Raw genomic sequence first — 16168 nt, forward strand, 5'->3', positions numbered from 1 at the left:
TTAGATAAATTCAGCTTTGCAGGACACTAAAGCTTCATTTCTGTTTAAATGAAAATATTTAGAATGAACCATCTGGACTCTAAATATTAAGGAATCTGAGCTGCCCTTATCTTCCCCTGGAAAACTTATGGATCTTAAAAATATTTTGGGGGATGGCTGTGCTTGTAGAAGCATCCAGATGGTGTGAATTTGATAGTATGAATACCACTTATTGCTCTAGGAATAGTATTAGAAGTCATCGGTAGTAGATGTAGAGAGTTACCCTTTGTATGCAGAGACAATGCCCTGACAGTGAAATTCACCCAAGAGTATGTGTGTGGTTGAAAAGACCAAGGTGGAGCCCACAGTCACAACTGTACTGGGCACACAAGAGACTGACTCTTACTGTGCAGTGCCTGGAGCTGATTTTGCTTTAACTTTTTTTTTTTAGTGATATTTAAGTGCTTACTAAGTGCCAAGTACTGTACTAAGCACTGGGGTAGACTCAAGCTAATCGTGTTGGACACACTCCAGGTCCCTCATGGGGTTCACAGTCTAAATTCCCATTTTACAAATGAGGGAACTGCGGCACAGAGGAGTTAAGTGACTATCCCAAGGTCATAGAGCAGACAAGTGGCAGAGCCAGGATTAGAACCCAGGACCTCTGACTCCCAGGCCTGGGCTCTTTCCACTAGGCCATGCTGCTTCCCCATGATCCTGGGAGAGCTTCTACTCCAGAGAGCCTCTCCTTTCCTGATTGCAATGTGCTGTGCTGGTCTAGCTGCATTAACTGACTCCCAGCTTCAGCATTATCTGAGGCTTTGTTTTACTTGTCTTGCCTTATGCCGTCGAATCGATTCTGACCCATAGCGACGCCATGGACACATCTCTCCCAGAATGCCCCGCTGTCCATCTGCAATTGTTCTGGTAGTATATCTCTAGAGTTTTCTTGGTAAAAATACGGAAGTGGTTTATCACTGCCTCCTTCCATGCAGTAAACATGAGTTTCCACCCTCGACTCTCCCCCATGCCGCTACTGCCCAGCATGGGTGAGTTTTGACTCATAGCAGATTGCCTTCCACTCGCTAGCCACTGCCCAAGCTAGGAATGGAATGGATAGCTTTCTGCTTGACTCTCCCTCCTGTAGCCGAGACTGATAGAGTACTGGAAACTCTCCAGGTGCGACCCTGAGAGGGATTTATTTTACAGCAAGGACAAATAAGTAACAAAAAAGAGGTGGAAAGGATTTTGAGCAATCACCTGGTCTAGCCTCCTGCTTCTACTCCCTACTGCCTCACCCATGCACATATTCCCACCTCTTAAGCATCTAGGTACTCACCCAACCCCAAACAATCCCAGCACTTATTTAATATCCTTATACTCATTTGCTTCCCTTATCTGCAATTTATTTTAATGTCTGTGAGTTCCTTAAAGGCAGGGATCGTGCACTAATTCCCCAGCTGGTTCCTATAGTGCTCTGTTCACAGTAAGCACTCAAATACCGTTGATTGATTGGAGAAATCTCCAAACTAATCTCTCCTATCCTGTTGCCATGGGCCAGAGGCTCAGTTCCTAGAATGGAGAACTGTTCTTCCTTGGGGAGAAGGACTCCTGGGAAGGTAGGGGAAGGGCCCCAGTTTTGGGCGAGAAGAGGATGAAGAAGTGAGTGATGATTTACCCCTGCAAAAGAGCTTATCTGATCATTACCATTCTATAATGAACTTTTTTTCTCCTAATGTAGAGGTCTGTAGTATTTTCATTCATTTTCAATTGTAGTAATTGGAAAAACAAATCAAGTTGAGCTCTTCATTAGGTTGGGTTGGCAGATCAATCTGTTTTGTGGGAACTCCTGAGAAGATGAAGGTGTTCTTTGGGATGGGGTGACATGATCAATGGTGGTGGTATCAATCAATCATATCTATTGAGTGCTTACTGTGTGCAGAACACTGTACTAAGCACTTGGGAGAGTACAACACAACAATTTAACAGGCATATTCCCTGCCCACAATGAACTTACAGTCTAGACGGGGAGACAACGTAACAAGGTACCCCGTAGCAAACACGCTGGGATCCGAGAAGATAGAGACTAAGGGAATGGAAAAGGAGGGGAGTGTAGAATCCGTGAGGAAGCCAAGGGCAAAACTGAGGTCTTGGTCAAAATGGGGGACAAAGGATAGGCAGTTCTGCCTGAGAAAGTCTGCCCTTGTGATTAATGATTAATTTAAGGACTCGAAATCAGTCACCAGGTTGTCACTGGTTAATAGATATTCTACTTTGGCCCTAGATGAGAACTCAGATTCAGTTTTTAAACTTTTTTTATTTGTTTTGCCCTAGAAAAGTTTGCTGTGATGCCAGTTAGCCACCAGAGCCTTAAAGCTGGCTGGTAGCCAGATGAGTGGCTCATCCAGCCAATTATCTGGGCTTCAACAAGACAATAATATACTTGCCTCCTCATCAACCATCGCTATATTTCTCTTTACATAGTGAACTTTCCAAAGTGCACAGCAGTCTATCCAGTACCACATTTGATGTGCAGGTGACAATTCCCGGTAATCCGTCTACCAGGCAGCCTACTGGGGTATGTCCATCAGTTACCTTTGTGCACACTCACGTCTGAAATCCCAGTAACCTCACCTGGTCAAGTAATCATATCATGGCCAGCCATCGTAGAATTTCAACTCCACTAGAGCCCTCCCAGACCCAAGTCTGTCTTTCCCCTAGCTGATAGGAATTTGTCCTCATGCAGGGCTCTTGCTTGGGCAGGACTTTGCTTAGAGGTTTGCCCCAGAAGGAGACTGGATCCCTGGGAGACGAGAATACCCCGTGCCTCAGCTTACCATAAGGCTTCCAAGGCACCCAACCCCATCCAGAGCCCCAGCACTAGCATGCGCCCCAAGTTTGTTAGGAGAATAATAAAAAAATGTGAAGCATTTTGTCAAGAAAATGCTTAATCACATTGTAATAAATGTGGCAAAACTGAATAATAATGTGGGTATTTGTTAAGCCCTTACTAATGCAGAGCACTGTTCTAAGCGCTGGGGTAGAAACAGGGTAATCCAGTTGTCCCACATGAGGCTCACAGTCTTAATCCCCATTTTACAGATGAGGTAACTGAGGTACAGAGAAGTTAAGTGACTTGCCCAAAGTCACACAGCTGACAAGTGGCAGAGCCGGGATTCAAACCCATGACCTCTGACTCCCAAGCCCGTGCCTTTCCACTGAGCCACACTCCTTCTCTGAATGTAAATTCATACTAACTGATGCCATGTTTACTAGATTTTTTTTCAAATGGAATACTAAGGTGCCTAATAATAATAATGGTGGTATTAAGTAGTTGCTATGCGCCAAGCAATGGAGCAAATACAAGATGATCAGATTGGACACAGTCCCCATCCCTCATGGGGCTCCCCACCAAGGGGGTGGGAGAATGGTTATTGAAGCCCCATTTTATAGATAAGGAAAATGAGGCATAGAGAAGTTAAGTGACTTACCCAAGGTCACACAGGAGACAAGTAGCGGGTCTATGATTAGAACCTGGGTCTTCTGACTTCCAGGCCTATGCCTGGGTTCTAATCCTGGCTCCCTTACTTGTCTGCTGAGTGACTTTGGGCAAATCACTTTACTTCTCTGGGCTTCAGTTACCTCATCTATAAATTGGGGATTGACTATGAGTCCCATGTGGGACAGGGCCTGTGTCCAACCTGATTTTCTTGTATCCACCCCAGGGCTTTCCACTAGGCCATGCTGCTTCCTACAGGCTTTAACTGTTAACTTTCAGTCACACCACAGTTGTCTTTTTTTCCTCTCTCCCTTTTGTACTGAAAAGGCTATTGTTAAAATCGGAAGACTTGAAAACTTGATCTGTTTGGGTTTAAAAAATACATTTGATCCTAAATTGTGTTTCAACAGTAATCTTCAGCTGAAGAAATAATATCTTTGCTGAGCAGCCTCCTAAGAAAATTTCCAGTAACAATCCAGGGTTGGCTTGGGTAACTAACTGCATGCCAGGTAACATTCCATTCTATTAATTATTCATATAGTGCCTATCTCTCTGCCATCTCTCCCCCTTATTTATGGTATTTAACCGACAGCCAGCTGCACATTTCAGGTGATATCTCTTTGCTCCAAATGGAACAGAATGTCCAAACCAGGAGGGCTTGTGGTATCGGGAACATGGCAGATGCTAGAGCGGGAAGGAGGAATGTGTGAGCAGGGTAGGGCAAAAAATGGAAAGAAAGAAACCAGAAGAAATAAAATGAGAAAGCTGCCTAGGAAATTCTGCATTACCATAATCAGCCAGTTTCCGATTGATCCCTCACTATCAGGGTTGCCAATCAATCAATCAATTGCATTTATTGAGCATTTACACTAGCAGAGCACTGTACTAAAGAACTGAGAGAGACATTACAGAACAAAAAGCACTTTCCCTGCCCACAATGAGCTTTACAATCTGGAGGTGGAGACAGAAATTGTTTTCATAAACAGTAGAAATAAAAAATGACTGATTTTCAAACTTTATTTTTTTTACTGACAGATCAAAATCCAGGGAGAAACAGCATTGAGGAGATGGGATGGTGGCTGTTCACGTGGGAGCAGTTGGCTGGACTCATGGAAAAACTCTGGAAAAAATCATTCTCAACAATTAATAATAATAATTGTGATATTTGTTAAGTGCGTACTGTGTTCCAGGCACTTTACTAAGCGCTGGGGTAGAGACAAGCAAATCAGGTTGGACACAGTCCCCGTTTTACACGGGTATCACAGTCTAAATCCTCATTTTACAGATGAGGTAACTGAGGCACAGAGAAGTGAAGTGACTTACCCAAGGTCACACAGCAGACAAGTGGCGGAGCCGGGATTAAAGCCCAGGTCCTTCAGATTCCCAGGCCCATGCTCTATCCACTAGTCCATTTGGATTCCTGAAACCCTGCTCCCTAAACTACTATGTAACAGGGAGCTGAATGGTGTTTGGCTGCCATTTCCCTCTAAGCTAAAAACGAAATGGCCAGTTTTGTCCATACCATTCATGACTGTCTGCCTGGAATTCTTTTGGAAGGGGGTAGAGAAATCACAACTAGTATCAGTGGGACTGGGAGGTCAGGAACTAGACTGGCCTGACATTCCTGGCTCCTTAGTGGGCTAAACTCCTTTCCCTGGAAGTCCTATTGTTGACACCATTTCTGAGTAAAGACTGAGGAAGCAGCAAGGCCTAGTGGATAAAACACAGGCCTGAGAGGCAGAAAGACCTGGGTTCTAACCCTGGCTCTTCCACTTGTCTGCTGTGTGACTTTGCGCAACTCACTTTTCTTCTCTGGGCCTCAGTTACCACATCTGTTAAATGGGGGTTAAGACTGTGAGTTCCACGTGGGACATGGACTGTGTCCAACCTGATTATGCTGTATCTTCCCCAGAGCATAGAACAGTGCCTGGCACATAATAAGTACTTAACAAATCCCTTTTTTTTTTAAAAGGCATCAGTTAATAATGATTGAGCAGCTTCTCTGTGTGTAGATATTAGAGGGAAACCATTACATAGTTTTTCCAAGAGTTTGTTGGTATCCATATCGGTGAGCCCATCATTGGGCAGGGATTGTCTCTGTTGCCGAATTGAACATTCCAAGCGCTTAGTACAGTGCTCTGCACATAGTAAGTGCTCAATAAATACTATTGAATGAATGAATGATGGTTGGATCATTCTCCAGAGCCACTACAGCATTACTTATCTTCTTTTCTTATAAATGGCCTCTGTCCTAAATGTTCTGGAAAGGAATATAGAGGTTGAGAACAATCACAATCAAACATTTGTTGAGTGCCCCCAAGGTGTGTGGAACTGCAGTAGATGAGAATCAAAATAATACATCAATGACTTCAAGAAGCACAAATATAAACCACAAAGGGGCATTAAATGAGCGCAGATAGAGTATAGGGATTGGAGATCAAAGAACTGCCAAAGGGTCTCAGCTTGATGCATTTGGGATGCCAGAATTATTCCCTAAGTGCTCTTTACATCTACAAGGTGCTCTGCTCAACTAGATAAAGAGTTTCTTGTTTATAGAAAAATGGAACTGGACTGCAGGAACAGCTTTAGAGGGGGAAATGCGGAGACGACTTGGTGTTGAGATGGGGTAGAGGATAGATTGAAGACTACAGCTTTTAGGGTCAGGTATGAAACCTTGGATTTAATCTACCTGCACATTTTTATGATTCCGATGATGTCCATACTGAGAGAAGATCGGGTAATGCATTTCCCTATGGGAATCAACGATTCTGGGGGGCAGGTCAACGAGCCAGGACAGTGGGGATGGTAAAGTGTTTCTGATTTAGATGAGAGAGTAACCCCAGAATAGAGACACCCATGAGGGGAGCATCCTCCCATCCCCAGAGATCATCCCCAAAACATGGGCTATGAGCTTTTTTCGAGGGGAGAGAGGAAAAGTCAGCTATCAGATGGCTTAAGGCAACATTCAGTCTCAAGCCTGCGCCGGGTACTTCATGAGACCTGTACAAAAGCAAAATTCAGTTTCAAGCTTTCAGCAGCCTTTTTGTTGAAAGTAACTGGTTGAAAATTATTGACTATTAAGGTGTGATTAATAAGGAGGCTGAAGGATTCAAAGGCACTAAATGCAGCAAACAATAGTGACTACCGAAATGGGCTCAAGCAGTTTTTGTGATTGTTTTTTTTGAATTCGTAGGGGGAGGCGGGGACTGAAGGGAGATTGTAAATGTCAGGCAGAAGTTCATTGTATTGCCTGGATCTAAAATTCTGTAGAGATGGGTGGAAGCCACATGTGGTGGTTCTGCCCTAGAATTTAAGACAGGATATGATTAAAGCTCTTAGTAGGTTGACATCCTGACAGTCCTAAGGGTGCTATTGTTAGAGCTCTCTGTGTACATTCTCCCTTTTCGAACCTTTGAATTGGATTTTTTTTCTCTTTACATGTAGAAAATAATAGTGCCAATGGCTTAAAATTAGCATTTCACTCAAACTGAAGGCATGAAATTTCTAAGAGCATAAATCATCTCAATGATTTGGAGCACAAAGATTACTGAGCAATCTATTCCTTGAGTTAACAAATAACAAGTTACCACTATTACCCTCTATTTCAACATCAGCTTTCCACTGGGAAGAAGAGTACACCCTTAAAACAAGTTTACCCACCCCGACTGGCTTTGTAGGGCCAACCAAAATTTGAAGGTTACTACTTTGTCATGGGCAAAAGCTTTAAGGGGAAAGCACTTTTTTCTGCTGTCTTTGATGCCTTTATTGATGCCAGCAACATCTTGCTCAGTCAAGGAAAAAGGTGTAGGTGTATATAAACCCCTTGGTAGGTGATAGTTATTGCAGTTGTTAATCCACTCCTCTTTCACCCTGGTCACTGTGAAGGGAAATAATCAACATCATAATAATGATGATGGTATTTGTTAGGTGCTTACTATGTGCCAGCCACTGTTCTAAGTGCTGGGGTAGATATAAGGTAATCAGGTTGTCCCACGTGGGGCTCACAGTCTTAATCCCCATTTTACAGACGAGGTAACTGAGGCACAGAGAAGTTAAGTAACTTTCCTGAGGTCACACAGCGGGCAAGTGGCGGAGCTGGAATTAGAACCCATGACCTCTGACTCCCAAGCCCATGCTCTTTCCACTAAGCCGTGCTGCTTGTGGGGGACGATTAGAAATCTGAGGCAAGAGATGGGTGGAGGCAAATAGTTTGACCCAATCCTGCCATGGTGACCTGACTACTGAAGGATCCAGAGGAAGAAAAAGAATTTCAGGAAAACTGACTTCATCTAATTTAGCCCCAAAATAGGAAGGAGCCAGTGGAAAGGGAGAATGATCAAGAGAATTGGTTGTTTCTAAAGTCAGCAGTTCATTAGGGCTGGGAACAAATTAAACCCAGAAATATGGACATGTCTCTAAGGTCCAAATTAGTTCAGGTCACTAAGGAGGAATTTTTTGTTTTTTTTAATCTCTAGCTGTCTTCGATGTAAATAATGGTGGTAACTATCCATGCGTGTGTGAGCCAGAACTGTGATACCTATGCAAGAATCTGTTCCATACTGTCTTGTAAAAAACTGTTTTCATTCACTCAATAATATTTATTGAGCACTTACTATGTACTGTACTAAGCGCTTGGAATGTACAATTCGGCCACAGATAGAGACAATCCCTGCCCACTAATGGGCTTATAGTCTAATCGGGGGGAGACAGACAAAAACAATAAATAGAATCAAGGGGATATACATCTCATTAAAACAATAGCAATAAATAGAATCAAGGGGATGTACATCTCATTAACAAAATAAATAGAGTAATGAAAATATATACAAATGAGCGGATGAGCACAGTGCTGAGGTGGGGGAAGGGAGAGGAGGAGAAGCAGAGGGAAAGGGGGGGAAAAGGGGCTTAGCTGAGGGGAGGAGAAGGGGGGGTCAGAGAGGCAGCAAAAAGAGTGGAGGAAGCTCAGTTTGGGAAGGCCTCTTGGAAGAGATGAGCTCTCAGTAGGGCTTTGAAGAGGGGAAGAGAATTAGTTTGGCGGAGGTGAGGAGGGAGGGCGTTCCGGGACAGCGGGAGGATGTGGCCCGGGGGTCGACGGCGGGATAGGCGAGAACGGGGGACAGTGAGGAGGTGGGCGGCAGAGGAGCGGAGCGTGCGGGGTGGGCAGTAGAAAGAGAGAAGGGAGGAGAGGTAGGAGGGGGCAAGGTGATGAAGAGCCTTGAAGCCTTGCAGCACCCAGCACTGTTCTTGACTTTACTTTTTAGACTACCCTTCAACATGAATCAGGCCAGTGAATGTCTATTCAGTTGCAGTCTTCCAGTGAGTCTGGTTTGTAGAAGGGAAGCAAATTTAAGGGTTCCTTTTCTGGGCAAGTCACTTCACTTCTCTGTGTCTCAGTTACCTCATCTGTAAAATGGGATTAAGATTATGAGCCCCAGTTGAAACAGGGATTGGGTCCAACCTGATCACCTTATATCTACTCCAGCACTTAGAACAGTGCTTGGCACATACTAAGCACTTAACACATACTGTAATTATTATTATTAGCTCTCTTCCCAAGCGAAATGAGCAGGGCATTCCTGAATAGAATACTGATGCCAGATAAAATTACACACTCTTGTGGGGACAAATCAGGAGAGTCATAAAAGGAGGTACAGCTTGCAAAATGTAGAGAAAAGGAATACAAACCTTGCAAAAAGAGATCCAAGTGAAATGCCGTTTGTTTGTTAGATGGGGAGAAAGTTGATAGCATGCCTTGAATAATTTTGGTTTAGGCAGTGGTGTAAGCTTAAAATCGGGATCTGCAAGCTCCCATTAGTGGAGTAGAGATGTGTTCAGACTTCAGCCTCCATTTTGAACAAAGGACAAAAGGGAAGGGACACTTAAAATTAGAAAGGGTAAGCATGGGGAAGGGTGAATGGTAGGGTTCCCTCTGCACTCTAGGGCTTTCTTAGGCCCAGAGTTTTCTTCACAACGTATGTGAGGTAAGCAGTCCTTTTTAGTTCACGTGCAGCAAAGGGGATGGCTTTCCTCCTGACCTTCCCATGATGGCTGTCACTTGGGATATTCAAGATGGTGCAAGTACCAGACCTCATTAAGGTGATCGACCCCACATTCCCTCCACATCACCCACAGCCATCTTTAATTGTTCTCTCTTACAGGATCTTCCATTTCCTCCACACTCCTCTAACAGATCTTCCTTCTGCAGACTCCTGAAATAGCAGAATCCTCTAAGGGCCTGGCATTTCTTTTCTATTTGCTTTTATTTCAGCAAACAGCAGCTGCTTGATGGGAGAGGTCCTAGGAGATGGGTTTGGAAGGAGTAGGTGTAAGTTCATCTTTCCACCCCAAGGAAGACGGGCACATGGGTGGGCAGACCAAGGGCTTCCAGGCTAGCTTCTCCCCACCTCATGGAATGGGGGTGGATTGGGAGGCTGGCTAGGGTGAGCTCATTGTGGTCAGGGAATGTGTCTGTTGTTGCATTGTACTCTCCGAAGCACTTAGTACACTGCTTTGCACAGAGTAAGTGCTCAATAAATATGAATGAATGAATGGAGGAGTCTGGGATGGGCACTCTCTGCCTTGGAGAAGGAAGGCAGGCCAGTGAGAATGCATAAGACAGGATCTCAGGACCAAACAAAACACAGAACTGAATCCACCATCTTCTTTCCAGTTCCTGCCGCTGCAGGGGGCAAAGTTGGAGAGGTTTTGCTGGAGTAGGAGCTAGGGATAAGGCCAGTGGATCCTATCCCCGAAGGGCATGAACTTTGACAGCTCCAAATTGACTTTAGGAGCACTTGCTAGAGTAGGGGACAAAGACTGAGCATCCCTGAAGCAAAAACCAGAACCTCAGTGTAGCCATCCCCCATGATGATTCAGAGCTGCCAAAATCCCTGCCCCTTGAGCGCTGGCATCCACTGCCTTGTCCTGGTTATTGTCAGGGTGCCGCAGCTGTCTTTCCACTGCAGCTTTTCAGCCCCTTCCCCACCCGTGGACGAGTCCCCTCCAAATTATGAGATGGCTGCTCCTGGTTGCTCCCACGAATCAAAAGATTCTCTGCCTTCTCTGCCTCCTACCAATCCTGAGAGGCAGGGCCAAAACTGTAGCAGCGCTCGTTGTGGGCAGGGGTTGTATCTGTTTCTTGTTACATCTTACTCTCCCAAGCGCTTAGTACAGTGTTTTGCACACAGTAAACCCTCCGTAAATATGATTGAATTAATTGAATGAACACTACCTGGGGGCTTAAACCTGTTTCTCTCCAAAGATCTCTTCCAGTGGCCCTGAAACAATATCTCTGCAGATTTTTTACATTTTCAATTGTTTTTATTAGTCTTGTAGTCAGACCCTACTCTGTCCCATACCAGCCTGGTTCTCCCATTGCCACCCTCACTGGAGATTCTGCCCGCCCCAAACCTTCCCTGCCCTCCTGCAAGAAACAACTCAAAGTGCAGGACATATATATGCGCGCCTGCCATCTTGGAAATCTAACATGGGGCATTCCATGGAGGAGGAAGGAGTGGCATTAAACTCTCACCTCAGGACACACGATTCCAGTTCCAGCTGAACCTTCTCTCTTGATGTCCGATCTGGGGATAGAGGTTTGGACCACATGTTATTTTCCAGCCTGAAGATTCTTAGGGTTTCATAACCAAGTTACAAATTAAGTGCAGTAAATAAATTAGGTGCCACTATGACATTAATAAGCAGCCCAAGCCGATTTAAATGGCAGCATTGAGAAATGCTGGACGAAAGAAAACTTAGGTTTGCACAGATCCTTCAGGAAATTCCTTCCACAACTTCTGCAGATTCTCCCCTGGCATGGGGCAAGAAATTCTTTAGCTTCTTTGGAAACAAAACAATTCCCTCATCACGTTTTCTAAGCTGTGTGGGACAGACGACAGCTGGGAAAGTTCCAAGCACTGGGAAATGGCTTTCGTTTCTTAAATAGAAATGAGAGAATCCCTGTCCCAAGCTCTGAAAAACAGTATCACTAACAGTTTGTCTCAAATTAAGAGGGCATATATGTTCTGGAGGATGAAATTTGAATTAAGGAACCTGGTATAAAGACATTGACTCGGACTCTGGAGCAAGGAATGAAAAGTAGGCTTCCATTCTTTCAGTCTACTCTAGTATCGGGTATGAAGGAAAATAATTCAGCTCTTCCACTGCTCTCAAAGCAAAATGTATTAAAACAAATGCATTTGAATCTATACATGTTTTCCCCTTTACTCTTTTTAGGAGTTTAATTCCTGATAGTGGATTTTATGTCCGTAGCTTCGATTTTTAGTATCTTAGGAAACCTTAATAGTTCACCATAATATGGAAGCGTCACTCCCTCCTACTTTAAAGTTGAGTCCTTAAATTTTCTTTCCAGGCCAGCCAATGACCTACTGTGTAACACTACATCTTTAAAAATCAACCCATAACCTCTTATCTTCTAACCCTCTTTCATTCCTCCAGGAAGCCAAATGGACAACACACCACTCTATCATAGCTTGACTATGTCAATCCTGTCCCTAAAGTGGACAGTTAACAAAACTCTGCTTGTAATGTTTTAAGATTCTTGGATAAATGCTGGATTCACTTGATTCTATTGGAATCCCAACTCAATAAGCAGTCAGGGGCAAAATTCAATACTCTAATCTTTAACCACAGAATGATCTAAGAGCCCCTATTCTTGATCTTCTTGTTAGAGAATGCTTGTAAGACATGGTGTAGGCTAGTGGATAGAGCACAGGCCTTGGAGTCAGAAGGCCCTGAGTTCTAATCCCAGCTCCACCACTTGGCAGCTGTGTGACCTTGGGTAAGGCATTTAACCTCTCTGTACCCCAATTACCTCATCTGTAAAATGGGGACTAAGACAGTGAGCCCTATATGGGACAAGGAATGTGTCCAACCCCAGCGCTTAGAACAGTGCCTGGGTCATATAGTAAGCGCTTAACAAATACCGTTATTATCTCAATTTTGACTTCAGAGCTGCATTCTGGCCAAAATGATATCAGAGCCATCAATTAGTCCTTTTTTTTTGACAGAGTTGATTCTGACAAAGAATCGCAGCACCGTGGATAAAAATAGTGGGCTTATTTTCACTGGCAAGAATGGTATTGCATGGGTAAGCAGTATCACTGCCAAATATTAATATGGGTAATACATACAACTAGCTCAATTATCCATAAGAATAGGATAAAGAAGAGGCAAATATTTTTATGGTGCTCTTTAGTGTCTTCTCCTGGCTTGGTGATAGAAGGGCACTCTTTGGATTTGCAGTAACCAAATTACTTTACATTACTTTACATATTGTATAGGTCAACTAGACCTTTCCCTAGAGTGGAAGATCATTTTGCCTCTGCCTCCCAGATTTCCAGCTTAACTTGAGACGTACCTCTAGAATCTCCTACTGGCCGGAGCTGAAGGAATATCGTTTTCAAACACCACATTTTTAAATCCACTCCTGGCACATGTCCTTCTTCTAAGGCTGAGGAAACATAGTAGTAGTAATAAAATTCATTAAGCACTTACGGTTTGAAAAGCACTTTAGTAAGTGCTGAGAAAGAAGACGTAGGTGGGAATTAGACTTGGTCCCTGTCTCTCGGAGGGCTCACAATCTATGTAGTAGAAACAGATTCTTGAAGACCCTCTCAAGAGGCAGCTAATCCATCCTAAGAGTGTTTCTGAAATACCACACATGAGTCTACCTGGACTTCATGTGATTCCTTTACTTAACCTGAATTTTTCTCACATTATTTAGCTAAATGCAAATTTACAGAGTAGAATTTCCATAAGGGGAGTTGAAAAAATACCAAATCACCAATGCCGCTAAAATATATGGAGCAAAAACTTATCCAAGTGCTAGGTTTAATGAAATTACAGATCCGCTCTTACCCAAAAGCATTAAACTAACTTAACTGTTCCAGTTAAAATAAACACACACTCCAGTTGGCACCTGGTTAGCATTTGCCCGGACATTCTAGAAGTTAGGATATTTCAACCAGCCAGTCAATTGTATTTATCGAGTGCTTACTGTGTCCAGAGGACTGTACTAAGCACTTGGGAGAGTACAACATAGCAGAGTTGGAAGACACATTCCCTGTCTACACTGATCTTACAGTCTGGGGGTGGGGGAAGAGACATCAATATAAATAAATAATGGATAAATACATTCATTCATTCATTGTGGAAAGAGCATGGGCTTTGGAGTCAGGGCTCATGAGTTTGAATCCCAGCTCTGCCACTTGTTGGCTGTGTGACTGTGGGCAAGTCACTTAACTTCTCTGTGCCTCAGTTCCCTCATCTGTAAAATGGGGATTAAGACTGTGAGCCCCACGTGGGACAACCTGATTCCCCTATGTCTACCCCAGTGCTTAGAACAGTGCTCGGCACATAGTAAGCGCTTAACAAATACCAACATTATTATTCAATTGTATTTATTGAGTGCTTACTGTGTGCAAAGCACTGTACCAAGCACTTGGGAGAGAACAATATAACAACAGACACATTCCTGCCTCTAACGACCTCATAGTCTAGAGGGAGAGACAAGCTATAATATGAATAGAAAGATAAATTACAGACATATACAGATATATACATAATATGTAAGTCCTGAGGGAAGGGTGAATAAAGGGTGCAAATTCAAATGTCTGGTAACTCCACCTTTACCATCATTATTCTTAACACCTCCTTGGTTCAAAAAGTCATCTCTGCCCCATCCCCTTTCTTTTAGACATCAGGAGGACAATTATTGGAGAAAGGGAGATGGAGTTATACTTTCTTCCAACTTGTCCCCTTCTCAAGACCCCTTTCACAAAACCAAACTTTGAAAGTGGCAAATCTAGCATATTTCTACACAAATGTGCATTCAGAGCATTTAAATTGGGCCGTGAGTTGAGGATTTTCTGGATCTACCGTTTCCTCTCCACTTAAGCAGCTACCACTGTGGCTCAAGCACTTTTCAAATAACAGTTGGACTGCCCAGCTGAGCTCCTACCGTCAGTTTCATCTTGCTTCATTCAGTCTTTACTACCCACTGCTATTCAGATCATCTTCTTGAAATGTCTCTCAGCACCCCCCTAATGACTGCCTATTTCCCTTCAGCTCAAGGAAAAACCCTTGACCTTCGACTCCAAGGCTTTCTGTGTCCTACATATCGGGTTGTTTCACCCATTATTCCCAGTTCACACTCTCTGCTTCTCTTCAGCTCATCTATCTACTCCTGACTCTCTGGCCTCTGATCCCTTGCTCATGCTTGTCTCCTGATATGGATCTCCCTCCTGTTCCAAATCCACCTGACCACAGGTCTCTCCATATTCAAAGCCTTCCTAAAATCCACGTCCTCCATGAAGCCTTCCCTGGTTAATTCACATCACCCTAAACCGCATCAGTCCAATAGTTAATTGTAACAGGAATAGGAGAGGCAGTAACTTGGTGGCCTAGCAGCTAGAACATGGGCCTGGAAATCAGGAGGACCTGGGTTCTAATTCCAGATCAGCCACTTGCCTGCTGTTTGCGTTTGGGCAAGTCACTTCACTTCCCTGGGCTTTAGTTACCTCATCTGTAAAATGGGGATTAAGACTGGGAGCCCATGTGGGACATGGATTGTGTCCAACCTGGTTAGTTGGTATCTATCCCAGTGTTTAGTACAGTGCCTGACACTAAGAGCTTCAAAAATGCCATTAAACACACTCTCTCTTTCTCTTTCTCCATTTTATAGGTTGAAAAGTAGAAGAGATTTTGTAAGAAGACAGCCCTTTCCGAACACGGCTTTGAGAAGCAGCATGTCATGATGGGAAGAATCCAAGCTTGGAAGTTAGGAGACCTGGGTACTAATCCCAGCTGTGGGATCTGGGCAAACCACTTAGCTTCTCAGTGCCTGTTTCCTCATCTGTAAACTAGGGTTAAATTCTTGTTCTCCCTTCCTCTTACACTGTGAGCCCCATATGGGACAGGGACTGTCTGATCTCACTGTACTTACCACAGTGATTGGCATATTTGAAGCACTTAACAAATTTCACTATTATTATTATTTCTATCTGGCTTTCTATATGGCTTTAACAAATTTCACTAATATTATTATTATTTCTATATGGCTTTAGATGGGCTGGTGATTCCAGGCCTCAGACCCATTATCATCCTTTATATTTCCTGATTCTTAAGGAGATGATGCTAGATTTGTCCTGGAGAGAAAGGAAACAAGCTTAGGTAGAGCAGAATTAGTAAACAATTTAAATTTATGCTTCTGTTCAATTAATAACACGCCTACCAGTGCACAGCATTATTCTAGTGCTGAGAAGAATACATGGACAAGAAGTCGGACACGGGTTTATAATCTATGCAGGGGGGAAGAGAGTCATGTAGGGCAAAAAAGATCATCTACATCTGTGAAGGCAGAAACAACAACCTTGAAAGGCGAGTAGTTCATGTCTCAACCCCTTGACCACCTCATCACTTCAATCTCCCTGTTCCAATAAGCACAGTCTGCCTAACATTCTGAATGTTGAATGACAACAGTAAATGTTTGGAAGGTAGGTTGGCAAATGACTGGCAAGAGAATGGAGGCAATTGGGCCTTCGGGTCACTCTTCAATCCTAGAGTTCTGGTGGAGGCGAAGACCCAGGCTATCTGCCTCCCAGTTGTCCAGATGGAGTATGTAAACTCTTCCAAGGCACATATCTGTTAACCTTACGCATGAAGTGCTCA

The 16168-nt window shown here is 43.7% G+C and overlaps 1 non-coding gene across 1 annotated transcript; it reads right to left on the reverse strand.

The window, feature by feature from the left end:
* Positions 1-1038: 1038 nt before the first annotated feature.
* On the reverse strand, positions 1039-1176 carry LOC114815386. Its single transcript, XR_003763148.1, has one exon. It is a non-coding gene; the product is annotated as a small nucleolar RNA SNORA7 (small nucleolar RNA).
* Between the last annotated feature and the right edge of the window lie 14992 nt (positions 1177-16168).

This window comes from Ornithorhynchus anatinus, chromosome 11, assembly GCF_004115215.2.
Source record: "Ornithorhynchus anatinus isolate Pmale09 chromosome 11, mOrnAna1.pri.v4, whole genome shotgun sequence".
Taxonomy (NCBI): domain Eukaryota; kingdom Metazoa; phylum Chordata; class Mammalia; order Monotremata; family Ornithorhynchidae; genus Ornithorhynchus; species Ornithorhynchus anatinus.